The sequence below is a fragment of the Camelus bactrianus genome, chromosome 20, assembly GCF_048773025.1.
Source record: "Camelus bactrianus isolate YW-2024 breed Bactrian camel chromosome 20, ASM4877302v1, whole genome shotgun sequence".
Classification (NCBI taxonomy): Eukaryota; Metazoa; Chordata; class Mammalia; order Artiodactyla; family Camelidae; genus Camelus; species Camelus bactrianus.
The window spans coordinates 15311598-15327465 of record NC_133558.1 but is presented as its reverse complement, the minus strand read 5'-3'; positions in this window follow the sequence as shown (position 1 = coordinate 15327465).

Below are 15868 nucleotides of genomic sequence, written 5' to 3'. Positions count from 1 at the left end.
GCTGAGCTTGAGAACTGGGAGGGGGACCCTTAGAATCTTTGCTTTTTTAAACTACCTGCTTTTTTTCCCCACTAAAGTTTGAGAAGAGCTTTTCTAGCTCTTTAGAAACCAGACTGCCTCAAACATGGTTTCCCAGGGCAAGCGTGGGCCAAGTCAAAGTGAGCCATGGTTTCTTTGGTGTGAAATGCCTCTGAGTTTCATTAGGGTGAATTGGTCCACTGGGATTCTGCCCCGTTGGGTGAGCTGAGATTACAGAGTTGATTAGCAGCCAAGAGAACAGACTGTAGCCCCCGGATACCGCAGAATAAGCCACAGCCGTGTGTGCAACGCTGAGTGTATGGTCCCATCAAATTTATGGACAACTCTTGTTTATAATCTCGTGGCATATGCTGCCGTACTATTTGTTTATAAAAGGCCAAGGCTGGGTGTATTGTGCATCACAAATGATATACTGTAGAGTTTCCCAGGATAAATGAAATATGTCCATTTTGCCTCATCTGGATCTTGTTATATTTTTTTTCCATGATTAGCATTTTGGCAGTTTTCACTCTTCTCTTCTGCTGTTCTGTGTACCCAGGGGAGGTGAAGAGTTGAGCTCTTTCCAAAATCAGGGTAGTGCTGTGTGGGGAAAAACTACAGCTGAAGGGCACTTTCTTCATGTAGATTCTCCACACTTGGGCGGAGGATGCAGAGGTTGTGATTATGATTAGTGGGAAGTGAAAGCACCGTGAGATCAAGGCTCATGTGAGTCACAAAGCGTGGAAATGTCCTTACCAGATGATAGTCAGGATACAGGAGATTTTCTGTCCTCTAGAAACAGCTGAGCTTGTGAATTCACCACGATACAGTTTCGCTGAACTGCAGAAGGAGGCCCTGTTCTCAGTGATGAATTTAGTCTGCTTGAGATAAAAACGGGGTCACGATGTTCATTTGACACCTTGTTAATTTATGCTGCAACCAAACCAAACCAAACCAGATTCGCTTGCTGCAGTAACACGACTCACTCTTTTTTAAATAATGCTAGAACAGAACCAAAGTCTGTTTTTCATTTGGGGCAAGTTACGGGAGTAGAACGCAGAAACCAAACAGCCCACAAGGGCAAAGGTCTCTTTTTCACTTGTGAAATAGACATAAGCAACTCAGAATTCAGAGTCTTTCTAGGCTGATGGCTTTGTGCTTTAAAGAGAATTATCTCTGGTTCTTTTCAGTTTTCTACTTAAACAATAATGGCCTATACCTGATATTTTTAGGTGAGACCTTATGTCTCAGATTTAAAATGGCTCGCTGTTCTATTTCACAAAACATATTTCTATTCATATTTTTATTCACATGTACAGGCTAAATTTTTACTTGCATTATACAGATTCATTTTAAATGTGTAGAATCAGGAAATGAGAGGTCAACTTATGATAAATAGGCAGCATGTAATACCCAAAGTAAGAGAGAAAATCAAGAAATAGTTTTTAGGAGTTTTGATTAAGAATTAATGCACATAGCCATCTACACTCAAAAGACTTCCCAGATTTCAGGTACCAAAATACCTTTATTTTCATATTACTGCAATTAAGTATTATACATAAAATGCCTAATATATTTTAGATATATCGTTAGAGATGATGCTGCCACTTCAAATGGTGAAAAACAGTTTTATTCAAAACAAAAAACCAAAATTTTCCAATTAAAATATTGTTCTGCTTATATTTATGTATTTCCATAATTAACTGAAACTTCTATTGGTACAAATTATTCTGCCTATATTATGTCTCTTTGTAACACATATTACATATTATATAGTATATCACCAATTGACATGTGAACTCAAAATATTAGCTCTCCCTTTCCATTTTCTGCCTCTGCAGAAACACTACTGATTTTTCTTACTTCTAGGATCAGGAGCAGGGCCAGCTCCAGAGACAACCTATTCAAAATTAGGAACCTGTGTAAAAACGTGCAGCTGCTTCTCCTCACATCCCCCTCTACTCCAGCCCTTTGGTGTTTAGTATTTGTTATACCCAAGTCAGCGGAGTTTTTTTTAGCTGTCTCCTGGAAAGCTTATAAAAAGTCCAGAGCCTTACTGGCCATCCTCCAAATACTTCTGATTCAACAAGCCCGAGATGGGGCCTGGGAATCTGCATAAGAAATGAACTCCCATGTGGTTCTGATGCAGATGGCCCTGGAATCACACTTTGAAAAACAGTTCTTTAAGACCTGTGATCTTGTAATAAAGAACGAATCACAGGCTTTTGTATTTCATCTCAACACTCCTGGAGTGAAACTTCCCCACAACATAGAGTTAGGAACTTGTGATTTCTGATCTGCTCTCAGAAATGAGTATCGTCATGTTATAAAATGAAATAACCGTCGTGTCAACTTTATTTCCAACACCAGGCAGGGGGCACAATTCCTGAGTAATGACATTCCAACTACATTGATGATCAAAGTCCTCACTCCATTTCCAGCCACCTGTCCTCTGATTCCTTGTTGTTGACAATTACCTGGGTCACATAGGAACTTGCTCTGCCTTTTTGGACACTGTGTCTCTGTGTCTGTTTACTCCTAGATAGTCACTCTGTGGGCTGGTCAGCTCAATCGTGTTCTCTCTTGGTCTAACAGGTGACATGGGCCAGATTCCAGAGCCTGCTGTACACACACGATCACCATGCCTTACAAACTAACCTCAGAGCATCGAATGTTAACTTTTCCTAGCCCTTTGAGATCTTGGGTTAGGCAAAGATTAAAGTTCTTTTAGGAGACAGAACATAGGAATTAGAAAAGCTTGCTAAATTGGACATTATAAAAATTGAAAGTTTTTATTCTTTGGAAGATACTATAAAAATGAAAAGAAAATCAAACTGGCAAAAAAATTTTACAAAACTCGTGTGGTAAATATATGATAACTAAGTGGTTTCCAGTTGTATAAAGAACTCTTAGTAATTAATTCATATTTCATTAATAAGAAAATAAACCACCACTATTTTAAAACAGACAAAAGACTTGAACAAATGCTTCATCAAAGATGACTCTATGAGTGGTTAAAAACCTGTCAAAAGATGCTCAACCTCATTTGTCATTAGAAAAATTCAAATTAAAACTTTGATATCACTTCACCTCTAAGAATGGTTAAAAAAAAAAACAAGTAGCAATATCAGGTATTGCTAAAATATGGAACAACAGAAACTTCATAAATGCCTGGTGGAAATGAAAACTGGCACAACCACTTTGGAAAGCAGTTTGGCAGTTTCTTACCAACTTAAACACACACTGTACATCCCAGCAGTCCCACTTACCCAGAAGAAATGAGGATATACGTACACACAAAAACCTGTATTCATATGTTTATGGCAACTTTACTCGTAATTATCAAAAGCTGGAAGTAAATGGCCATCACTTGTAGAATGGATCAACAAATAATGTTACGTTCAAATAATGAAATATTACTCAGCAGTAAAGCAAAATTCATGCATGTAAAGAGATTGATGAATTTCAGATGCACTAGGATTTGTGAGAGAAGCCAGACCCCCAAAACTAAATACTGTATAAATCTTTTTTGTATAGTATTCTAGTAATAGCAAAACATTAGGGACACAAAGTAGACCACTGGTTGCCAGGGTCAGGAGTAGAAAGAGAAAACTTGCATCAGGAAACTATTTAATATGATGGACATTATCCATGTTTTTATTATGATGACAGTGATATGACTGTATGCATTCGTCAAAATTCATGGAAATGTGCACCTAAAAGGTGAATTTTATTGTATATCATTTATATCAAAAAAAAGCTAACTTCAAAAAAGTGAAATTTTATCAAAGATGGCAAGAGCAAGATCTCTTCATGGAACACTCCCTGTGACTTCGCAGCATACTAGCAAGCACTCTTTTTCCTTCTACACTCTTTGAAGATAGAAGCCTAAATTTTTGCAAATACATTTCTTCCAACCAAAGTCCCATAATCTTTAAAATTAGACTTCTCCTGACCTCATAGTAATAGACTGTGAAGGAGTTGAAAATATCTTCTCTTAATAGGTTTTAAGGATCTGAAATGGAGAATGGGAATAAAGGTTGTGATAATCATACCATTTAAAAATTTTTAATTCTGTGCAATCTAATGACATCTAAAATTACTAGCTTCTACTAGAGTCGCTGTGTTTGCCTGGCAGTACAGTACAGACATGCACGTGAGACAGAGGGAATAGATTGTGACCCCAACATACAACAGCAACAATGACCCTATCAATTTGGGTTATTTTAACGTTGAAGTCATGGCTGGTCAATATTCAACTTGCTAAAATCCTTTCAGAATCCATATCCTATTTCCAGATCCTGTTCCAGCCACCTGTGGGGTCACTGGAGGATTACTGGTGACACAGGTAATCCAGCCGTGGTGTCTAGCGCATCACGGACCTTTAGCTATCGTGAGTGTTGGAGAGACCAGCACCTGAGAACAAAACACCGTGCAGATGGGCTTTTTGAAAATCCACCACGTTCTGGCTTTTTCAATCTTCAAAACAGATGAAGTGCTTGGGCGGGGGGTACCCCTGCTGCAAGATAATGGAGCCTGACTGCAGGGGTACAGTTTTCCATGACTCCCTGTGTGAAACACAGCATCTTACCAGAAGGGCACATTTATGAAAATGAACCACTGTGGATTCTATAGCTGACACTCTTCAGTACTGTGCAGTGTAATGATTTTGTTTATTTAAATAACATCTCTAACTAATGCACTAATTTCCAACTGAAGGGATGTGGTAGTCTTATCACCCTCTGAGTTTCTCAATAAGAAGGGGTGCTTTGAGCATCGCTGAGGCTTCATTGAAAATTAAATATTCACAACTGTTAATTAAAAATGGATTTAAGGAGTGAGTGGGTTATGGATCTATCTGCTTGAGTACAGCCATGTAGGTGAAGACAGTTGCATTTTCAAGCACAGAAGAAATACACCATTTCCGGTAACTTAATGGAAGGCTGGATGGCAACCAAAGGGTGGGAAAGGTTTGACAGTCTTAATGGCTATGATCATGACTCACTAATCCAGCGGTCATTTATAGGGTGCTTACTATATGCAAGGTACTGACTTAACCTCCCAGGAAATGATAAGAACAATCCATGATTTCTAATATCTCCATAAAAACTTGTGTGACCTCACTGAAGACTAAGTGCTAGATACTTAAAATATAAAAATGCCAGGCTAGCCTCATCAAGATAATAGCTCCAATCCAACATTTGAACATTTTCACTTTAATCTTTAATAGTTAAAATATCACTGAACTGGAGAGGGAATGGGAGCAACATCCCTTTAATTAAAGGAAAAATAATGTGGCAAACATGTCATTGGGTTAAAACAAAACCAAACTTCTGAAATTTATGCCATTTTTAAGTTTTTAAAGCAAGCTATAACCCATTAATAATGGCGTTTAATTAGAACAAACATAAACATGTCAGTAGAATTTGTTTAATGAGGAAATCCTTGAAGACTACTATTAGAATGTGCCTAATATATTTAATTTACAGTATGATAGAGGGCATCTTTACATCTTTTTAATGATAATAAATAAAACAATTGGAAATAAAGCTCACAGCGAGAGTAGATAGGTATATTTATGTCATTCTGTGGAAAACAAACACCGGTTTTGTACATGTTGTTCTACATTAGTTGCTGTTAACTCATAATTGTCGCCAGAAAATGATCAATTTTTAGCTGGCATGACTAATAAGGGAAAAGATCCAAAAATATGTATTTATTTATTTATTGCTTTCAAAACAAATATGATGTTGTAGTAGTAGTAGTAGTAGTAGTAATAGTAATAGTAATAATAATAATAATAATAATAATAATAATAATAATAATAATAATAATAATAATAATTGGGAGAGACTTCATTTGTTTGTGATGAAAACAAACCGTAGTCGGTGTTCTATTTATGTGGAGTTCCAGAGGGACCTACTGTTTGTGGATTTGTTAGCTGCAGGAGCAGAACAGGGATAGAGCTGGGTTGCTTTTATCGGTTCAAACTCTGGCTTTTTACTGTGTTTCTTGTGACTGGATGTGATTGGGGGAGCTCTGAGAACACTACCCTGGCTGACACTGGGTGCCTAATAATGCTTGTTGAAGTCAAAATGTATATGCAGAGAATGCTAGATTTACCGCAAACTAAAAATGTCAACCAGAACCAGCTAGTTTCTGGGAAGAGCCAGAGAAAAATGTTATATTCATGCAAAGCAGTAGGCCACATATCGGAATGCCATTTATGGAAATGAATAATTAAATCTTTAATTACACTACACAATGAAAAAAATATGTAACTAGATTCACAGCATAACATTATTTCCATATCTATGAATGGTACACAGCAGAGAAAACCAAAATGTCTATATCGCCTTGATTTCATAAAGTTATTCCCTTCATTGCCATCAAACCTCTTGAAATGCTATTTGGAGGTATGAAAGTGTTGCCCCCAAAGCATATTCTTTCAACAAAAACAGAGCAGTTTTGAGTTCAAGGATTGTTTTAGAAATCTTAAAGTGAGCATAAACAAAAGTTGGGAATGACCTAAATAAATATATATATACACACACACACTTTTTTTTTTATAGTATTTTAACATAGTAGATAGACAGATTTTTCTCCCTTCATGAGAGGTGGTTTGCACCATCCTTAAGAAATAAGCCACTGTCTTGACTTATGGTTTCACATTCAAGTCAATGATAATGTGTCACTTGAGATTACAACTCAGAACTCAGTAAATGATTTCATCCTCTCCTTGAATGACTTAATTTACACCCAAGAAGGAAATACTTTTGCAGATTAATCCACTGGTCCAGTCCTTAGTGTAGAGATCCTAGGGAAAGAAATCGCCAAAGAACCAAGAATACAAAGGCATTAGCTCCAGAGCCTACAGTTTAATTCTAAATTAAAAAGAAAAGTAAACTAAAATTCTTAAACATTAAAAAGGTTAAGAAAATATTTAGTAGGAAAGCATTGTTACGCAAGCATTTTTAGAAGAAAGGTGAATGCTATCTGAGATTTGGCTGGGTACCATCAACTCAAAGAGTTACAAAATGTCTGATCAAGGCTTATTTATTTGAGTATATTAATGTCGGAAGCAGTTACGTCCAATGTTTAAAGGAAGAATTTGAAAATATATTACAGGTATTTTTTCAATTAAAAATTGTTCACAAAGTGTTCTTTCTTTGACTGAAATAATGACCTTTTTTAGATATAAAAGCTGAAGAATGTTGGCTGGTTTTTAACCTTTGTTCTCCAAGTGAAAAATGCATCCAGCTTTATTTAGATGTTTGTATGTTCCAGTAAAATGTATATGAATCCTCTTTAACAAGCCAAAGCTCAGGCATTAAATGGAAGTCTATTTGTGAGATGACAAAATGGGATTTTTTTCTTTTTTTACATAGGGGCAGCATCATTTGGACCTTGAAAAAATATGAAAAAGTAAATTGCCTTCAATGTCCATCTCAGAATTAAATTGCTTTTCAGAAAGCACTTAAAAATGTTTACACTTGGTAAAAATACTCCAGATTAGAACTACATGTAAATTCTATGAACTCACTGACAAAATAGTTACTCACGTTAATGTTTCCAGGAATGCAATTAATCTTATCTTCCCCCAAATCTTTATATCAAGCTCAAAGTAATAGTACCCAGCAAAATAGGGAAACTCATTCTTACTATCTACTTAAATATAGTGAGGTTAGCAGGGGAAGGGATTCCATACATTTTATGGGATGTTTTTGTTCCTCAAGCAAGTACCTATTTTTTAAAATTTTGAGTATGATTCTAGTTGAATTTTAAAAATAAAATAAACCAAGGAAAAGAGAGAAAGGTTTCTTAGATCTTAGATTCTGTAGGATTTTCCCTTCTCAATTTTTTTTTTACTTTCTGCTAAAAAATAGAAATTTTAGTTTTGAATTTGTGAAAAATAGAAGAGAGAAATTAGACAAGCTCATTTACATTTTCTTTTTATATAGCATTAATGTGATACTGTCAATTTTTATTAAAAAAGTAGTATGGTATAGAGTATATTGACTTTGGAAAGAGTTAGGAGTTCATTTCCCAGTCTCGGCACTTTTTATAGCCAGCTATGTGATCATAGACAAGTTACGGGGAAAACAGCATCAACTTTTTCACTTTGCAATAGAGATAATAATACTATGATTGTAGGTGTGTTATGTTGATAAAGTTGAATAATATACTCAAGGCAACAAATACATATCAGGTGGTCAGGAAAAATAATTAGAATTTTCTGGTCCTTAAACAAGCTTCAATCTGTATTTCCAACCAAATCAAAATTTAGAACACAATAAATACAATAGAATAAATTAATATATACTACATGTAATGTGCAGATGAAGTAATAGTTTAGATACTGGATGTTCAGTTTGTTGATGATGATTCTTGGATGTCATTTATTACAGTTAGAAATGGACAGTTAGAATAGAAAAAAGATCCTTTAATTCATCTGCATGCTGTTTTTTGCATTCCTATAGGCAGATATCCAAGAGGAAGTTTTAAGGGGGCACCAGACAGACTAAAAAGATTAAACCTAGTCAGCATTTTATATTTAAAATTCTAATTTATTTTTAAAATATCTAAATAACAAAAGGGTATGTAAATCATATTTGTACAGTTTATAAGATAATAAGGATACTTCCAGTCTGGACAGGATATGTAGACTCATTTTTTCTTGCTGCTCTTCACTAAGAATGATTATAAAACCTGGAAATGGCACAAGAGTCAATCAAAGGGGATTTATAAAAAGTAGTAAAAAGATTTGGAACACCACCCTTGGATGAAACTGGTTTCGGTGCTCTGCCAACCTCTTTGTGGTCCCACATTTACTCACCCCCTCACTTGGGTATTTCTTAATCACTTGCCGTGTCACCAACACTTTTAAGATAATGCTTTACATGTTTTTCCAGTATTTTTAGCTACTTTCAGTAGAAGATTGCTACTTAGACACTAACCTATTACTGGATATGGAAATCCTTTTCTTTTCACAAATAAAACATTTTCATTGTCTTGGATCTTGATGGGATTTTATTCTTTAGACTTTGACCATACTAGAGTTAGCTAATAGAAACTGAAAAGAGAGAATGTGTGTGTGTATATATATATATATATTTTCTATATGGCTGGTACCTCAGACTGGATTAGGAGTGTTTATTGCTGATTTTTGCTGTTGATTGACTTAGTTGTGTCCAATCGTGTGCAAAAGTGAGTGAAAGATTTCAATGTAATTCTAATGGTGTATTAGGGATAATATGGTTAAATTATAACAGTTAAAAATCACTTCTCTTAATTCTACCTGTTATATCTAACCAATCTCCAACGCCTGTGTATTCTATTCCAAATTATATCTCAATACTTATTTCCACCACAGCTCATATTTGTATTCTAAGTAACCAATCACCTCTCCCCTAAATAATACAATAATATCCCACTGAATTTTTTCATATGCTCTAATTAATTTGGTTTTCTGTATAGCAAATCAAAGGCTTTTAATGTTATAAATTGGTATTTCTAGTTAAATATTTTTAAATGGTGTTTCTAATGCACTATTCTCCCTGTAACTAATAAAAAAAAAAACAGAAAAAGAGAGAAAAATGAAAGTAATTTGGAAGCCGCAGAAATTCAAAAGACATGACAGAAAACAATATTAGTAGTATAGAAAGCAGCATGAATGAAATTAATTTTTAAGTGGAAAATGACAGCTATACAAGTTATCTAGCACACACATAATTCTTCTTTCAGAATAAGTGGGATTGCATTATATTCCCTACCATAATAGAAGCTGTCAACTTTTCAAAAGTAAATAATACCTGAATCTACAATTTGGAACATCGCACTATGTGCTAGGAAAAATTGATGCAAGGCAATTACTATGAGGTCATGTTCTTAAAGTAACTGGATTTAAGATGAAAGAAATATTTTCTTGGTTATCCAGGCATTAAAAAAAAAATGATATGGAGAAGCAGAATCAATAGCCTGGCACTCAGCCTTCTCCATAGGAATAGTAAATGATAGAGAAAAGAGAAAAAATCTGTAGATACAAAGTTTCATTTTTTCCTCTAGAAATACTATAATTTTCATTATTTTTGTTTTTAATCCATAAGTCACTTATGCATTGCTGGTATGGTTGGCTATCTTTTGTTGGTTGATTTTTAATGTTATTGCCATATGAATAATATATTATTGTACTATGAACACAAAATTTACTTCATAACACCATACTATGAGAGTGCTGTAGTATACCAAATTAGTGTATTATGAACAATGCTAAGAATCAGGAGGTGGAGAGGTGAGAGGTTATATAGTTATATATGGTTTTTCTGTTACAGATAGTTATAATTTTATTTTTCAGCCTTATTGAAGTATAATCGACAAAAAATCATAAGATATTTAAATTGTATAACGTGATGATTTGATGTATATACACTCTGTGAAAGTATTTCCCCCGAAGTTAATTAACACATCCATCTTCTCATGTTTATTATCTTTGTGTGGCTGTGTGTGCGAGAACATCTGAGTTCTACTCTGTTAGCAAATTTCAGTTAATACAATACAGTGTCTGTGAGCATCATCATGTTCTGAATATATTTTAGTATATTTTCTATAAAGTTTTAGTTTTCTGTGAATTCTTTAGTTATATTTTGAATCCAATTTCTATTGAACTGTTTGGTTTTCTATTTGTAAAAACTCATTCTTTATAAATATTAACTCTTTGTATGTCATTAGAAATTAGACTGGTTTTACAGATCAGTCATTGTCTATTGACTATATATATTTTCCATATAAAATTTTTTGTATAAAATTGACTATATTTATGATACCTTCCAATATTCCAGAACTGATTTTAATGATCACCCAACCACTAATTTCTAGGTATATATAGTCTTCTTATTTATGAAGTTTTTATGGTTTTTTTGTTTGTCCATTTGTTTTTTTCATTTAAGGATTTGGTCCATCTGGAATATATTTTTGTATGTCAGGTAAGATGAAGTTCCATTTTTATTCCTTTCCAGATGGTTGGCCAGTTGTGCCTGTGTTGTTTAAAAATTTATCTTTTTCCCACTGAATTAACCACTGCTTTGTCCTGTTTTAAAGCCCTACAAACTGAAATTTTCTATTTCTGTTTCACTAATCTATTTTTCTTTTCCTACAATGATACTGTCTTTATTTCATTAAAGTGACATTATAACATATGTGATACCTAATAAGGCTATTTTTCTCTCCTCCATATATAAATAAATTGTATATTTTACAATGTAACATGAAGTCTTCCCATCCAAGAAAATGTGATATAATAAACTCTGAAGTTATTTATTAAGATTCAATTTTTTTTCTTCCTCTAGATATTATAGTGTTTTTATTAAATTTCATTCTTTGGCATTTTGTTGTTTTTGATACGATTTTATTTTATTTTTTAAATTTAATTTAATTTAATTTAATTTAATTTAATTTAATTTAATTTAATTTAATTGATTTTTCCGCAGAGGGAGGTAATTAGGTTTATTTAATTTTGGAGGCGATACTGGGGATTGAACCCAGGGCCTTGTGTATGCTAAGCATGTGGTCTACCACTGGAGCTATACCCTCCCCTGATATTATTTTAAATTGAATAGTTTTTGCCATTTACATCTGTGCTAGCTATGTCTAGGTTAGAAAAAAAGCCATTGATGAAGGTGTCCAGATAATCATATTAATTATAAAAATTTTAAACAAAAATCTCTTGCTTTTCTCCATCTTCAGTTATATCCTCAGCAAAGTAACTTTGTTTACCAGATGCTTATGTTGTTGATTTCATTGCTCATATTTATGATGAGATCAGGTGCGTTCTGGGTAGTATGGCCATAGACTTTATTGCTTATGTTTAAAATCTGAAGAACAACTAGTTATAGTGATAGTGAAGATCTTTTTCTAGTCCTTTATCTTCAATAAAATGTTTTCAATTTTCACAATTTGTGTTAAGCTTTACTATTTTTGTAAATAGCCTTTGTTACACTTAAGTACTTTTCCTTTCATTCTCAATTTTTTAGAATTTTAAATTGAATTGACTGCTGAATTTTATTAAAATAATTTTTAGCATCTATTAATAGTAATCAAACTTTTTCCCCTTCATCAGCTTATAATAAATTATGTTGATAGATGTCCTGATATAAAGGCCCCGTAAGTTCTTTAAATGCGAACTAGAAATAGTGAATTATTCTCTTCATGCACTGCTGAATTCTATTATTATGTGATTTAGAATTTTTGCCTCTTTATTCGTTGAGATTTGTCTGTAATAATAGTCTTTATATCAGGTAGTAGTATCAAAATAATGCTAATTTCACAAAAGAAATGAGAGTGAATTCCATTATTTTCTATAGCCTTGCATAATCTAAACAATATCAAACTTACTTAACTGTTCTTCAAAGATTACATAATGTTTGGCTGCAAGCTCTTGTTCAGGTCCATTTTTCAGTGTTGATGCTTCTCCTCTCAATCTCTTCTCTGGTAATTGGCTCTGTTCAGTTTTCTACTCTGTCATTCTTGGCAAATTGTTCAAATAGCATTCTCTTTTTTGTCTAGCTTTTCTTTCTTTGTGGTTTTGTCTCTTTTCTCATACTTAATATTATCCATTTTGGCTATCCACTTTTATTCTTTAAGCAGACTTCTAAGGGGGTTACCTATTTTACTGCTTCCTGCCCAGAGAATAGATATAGTTATTTATCCTTTGAATGTTTTTTTTTTTCTATTTCATCAGTTTACATTTATCTCTACTAATTCCTACATCTTGCGTTTTTATTTTCTAACTTCTTAAATGGATATTTAATTTCTTCTCTTCTGTAACATCAAAGACATTTAAGGCTGTTCATTTCCCTCTGGGAAAAGAGAAATATTACAAAGATATTATTTTGCTATGTCACAGATATTCTTCTGAAATGTTCTTTTTCTTGCTTTCTAGACAGTTTTCATTTCAGTTTAGATTTTTTTCTTAAATTCAAGATTTTAAAATTATTTATATATACCTTAAAAACCAGTAAATTTGATTTCATTCCTTCTATTTTATTTTTCCTTCATTATACATTGTTAATTGTCTTTTTTTCCTTATTTTGTTACTCAGTTAATCAAGTTACTATTCGTTTCATGTTTGTCTTGTTAACTGGGAATTCTAATGAAATTTTCCAATCAAGATAGTTGCTGTTCTTATAATTAGACACTTACGAATATACAATTCATTGAAATTAAGATAGTTACTATTTTTCCCACCAAGCTGCACTTACATCTCTGCAGAGAAACCAGGGCCAGTATCTCTTTTCTATTTCAAAAGTCCTTCTTAAAAACTTCCAGGAATTATAAATATAACCCTTTATATTGCAAGGGAAATATTCAAAATGTGACAACCTCTATGGCATAGAAACCAGCCCAATTAGTTGGGACACCAAACTTTCAGAGAAGATGTCATTGTAAACTGCAAGTCTGGTTATGCAGTTACCTATTCAGTGTAGCCCTGCAGATTGCTGTACAGATGTATATTTCTGTACCCACCTATATCTAGCTAGTGAGCTAGGTAACTAGTTATGTAGCCTACGTAACAATTTTTCATACTATATTTTCCTCGTTATTACAATTTTCGTGTTTCTTTTCTGATTCATGCTGTCACTGATGTAAATGAGAAGACTCTCAGAATTCGTGCACAACCTCAATTACCTTTCATTTTCACTGGTGAATAAGGTCTTGGCTGGTTCAGGACTCAAGACAGCAGCCCTTTATGCTTTCCCTGCTCTGTATTGCTATCTCATTCTTCTGTAGTTGCCAGTATTCGAGATAAAAAGCCTGATGATGGTCTGAAATTTTTTTTTCTTTTGGGGTTATTTTATTATCTCTACTTGGAAAATAAATGGTTAGTATTTTTTTTTAATCAGTTCTTAGAGTCAGAAATTTTATCAGAATTTTCCAAGGTATGTCTTTTTTTTCATAATTGTAGTCTGGTGCAAAATCAGAACTTTTTTTATTCAAGGAAATTTTATTTTCATATTTATTTCAGTGATACCTCTCTTCCATAATTGTTGGGTTTTTTCCTTCTGGAACTTCTGCTTTTTGAAATTTCCTATTCTCCAATTTTCATCTCACTGCGTTTTTGTCTTATGCTTTAAGATGGTTGAGCATTGGGCCTTCCACGCCTCCAATAAATAATAACGAATCTCAATTTAGAGTTACTTAATAAATTACTATGGTTGTGGCATTGCTGTTGGCCAGTATTTATTCCCCATTCTTTGTAAGAGGAAAATCCGTTCCTGCCCCATAGAATTCAGGTCTGGCTGTGTGACATGTTTGCCTAACAAAACGTGAGTTCATGTAGCCAAAGGTATGTTTGAGCCTAGACCATGAGGGGATGGGCTCACCCCTTACCAGGAGAAGGGCATTTTCCAGATCAGGACTGCTCCTTCTGCCTGGGGTACAAGATGAAAAGACAGGAGGAGTGCAGCTGCAGCTCCTTGGCAGAGATCACCACATATTATGAGCCAGAAATAAATCTTTATAACTTGTAAGTCACAGAGATTTTCAGATTTGCAAACACGATCCTGGTGGATACCTTCCTCTAGCATCTCAAATTCCCGTACCACTTACACATACACCTTCATTATGGAAATACCTGCTTCTGCAGGTCCAGCTGTAACCAGAGAGAGATCTTCAGAGGTTGTTAGAGACCCTCAGGAGCTCCAGTTCATCCCTGTGGATTCCAGCTTGTCCTCACAAGGTGAACCAAGGCGTAAGTGACACAGTGCCCTGAAGCACCCTGGCTATGGCTCATTTCTGGCTTCCAGGTCTCACACAAAATGCCTCATAGTTTCAGCTCAGCTAAAAGTGGACAAAAATAAAATGTCAAATTAGTGTTTGATAAGTGAATGTACAAATGAACAATGAAATTTAAAAAATATTTTTCTTGATTTATTCAAATAGATAACCTTTCAGTTGCCTATCAAATGCAGATTGTGTTATTCTGAAGAAGAGTTTTTTTTTAATGTCTTTCTTTCAAATAACATTCTTTTTCTGGTTGTAATTATTTTATTTTACTTATTTTATTTTTTTATTGAAGTGTAGCTGATTTACAATGTTAGTTCCAGGTGTACAGCAAAGCGATTCAGTTATATGTATACATACATAAACTTTTTTTCAGATTCTTTCCCACTATATGTTATTACAAGTGAATTGAATTCCCTGCAGTGAATTTCAAGATATCTAAATTATCGGGGCTCTTATTTTCCCTAGAGAAATTAATACTTCTTTTGTTGGAAGATTCGTATATTCCCATTTTGTTTGTTTATTCGTTAGCATCAAGTCTCTCACTCTATTCCTTCCCGTAAAACATCTTCTCAGCCTGTCCAATAGAACTTGTGTTTGCATCGGCCTCAGCCCATTTATCTGTGTCATGGAAGCTGCACTGCCCTGATTAACCAAGCATCACTTTCTCGATGTTTTGATTATTCTAAATGTCTATCTCAACATGCAAGAGTAATCAAGTAGCATTTATAGAAGGGGTTCAGGAAGAGATAAAAGATAATAAAAGCTGCATCTTGTGTAATGGAGCATGCGATGTTAACTTCTTTAGATAATGAAAACGAGGAGGCAAGGAGAGATAAAGAAAACAAAGATTAGCTGCTTTCCCTCACTGCAAACCTCAATCCTAATACATTTATTATAAGCCACCATCTATCAGGGTAAGGATAAATATTCAAAAATTAAGAGATAACTGATAATTTTTCATTAATGTTAAATGATTTTCCAGCATTTGCTAATTTGGGTATAGAAGGTTAATTCATTAAGAGTAATGATAAAAATGATTCACGCTGATTTATTTGGTGCCAGAATATAG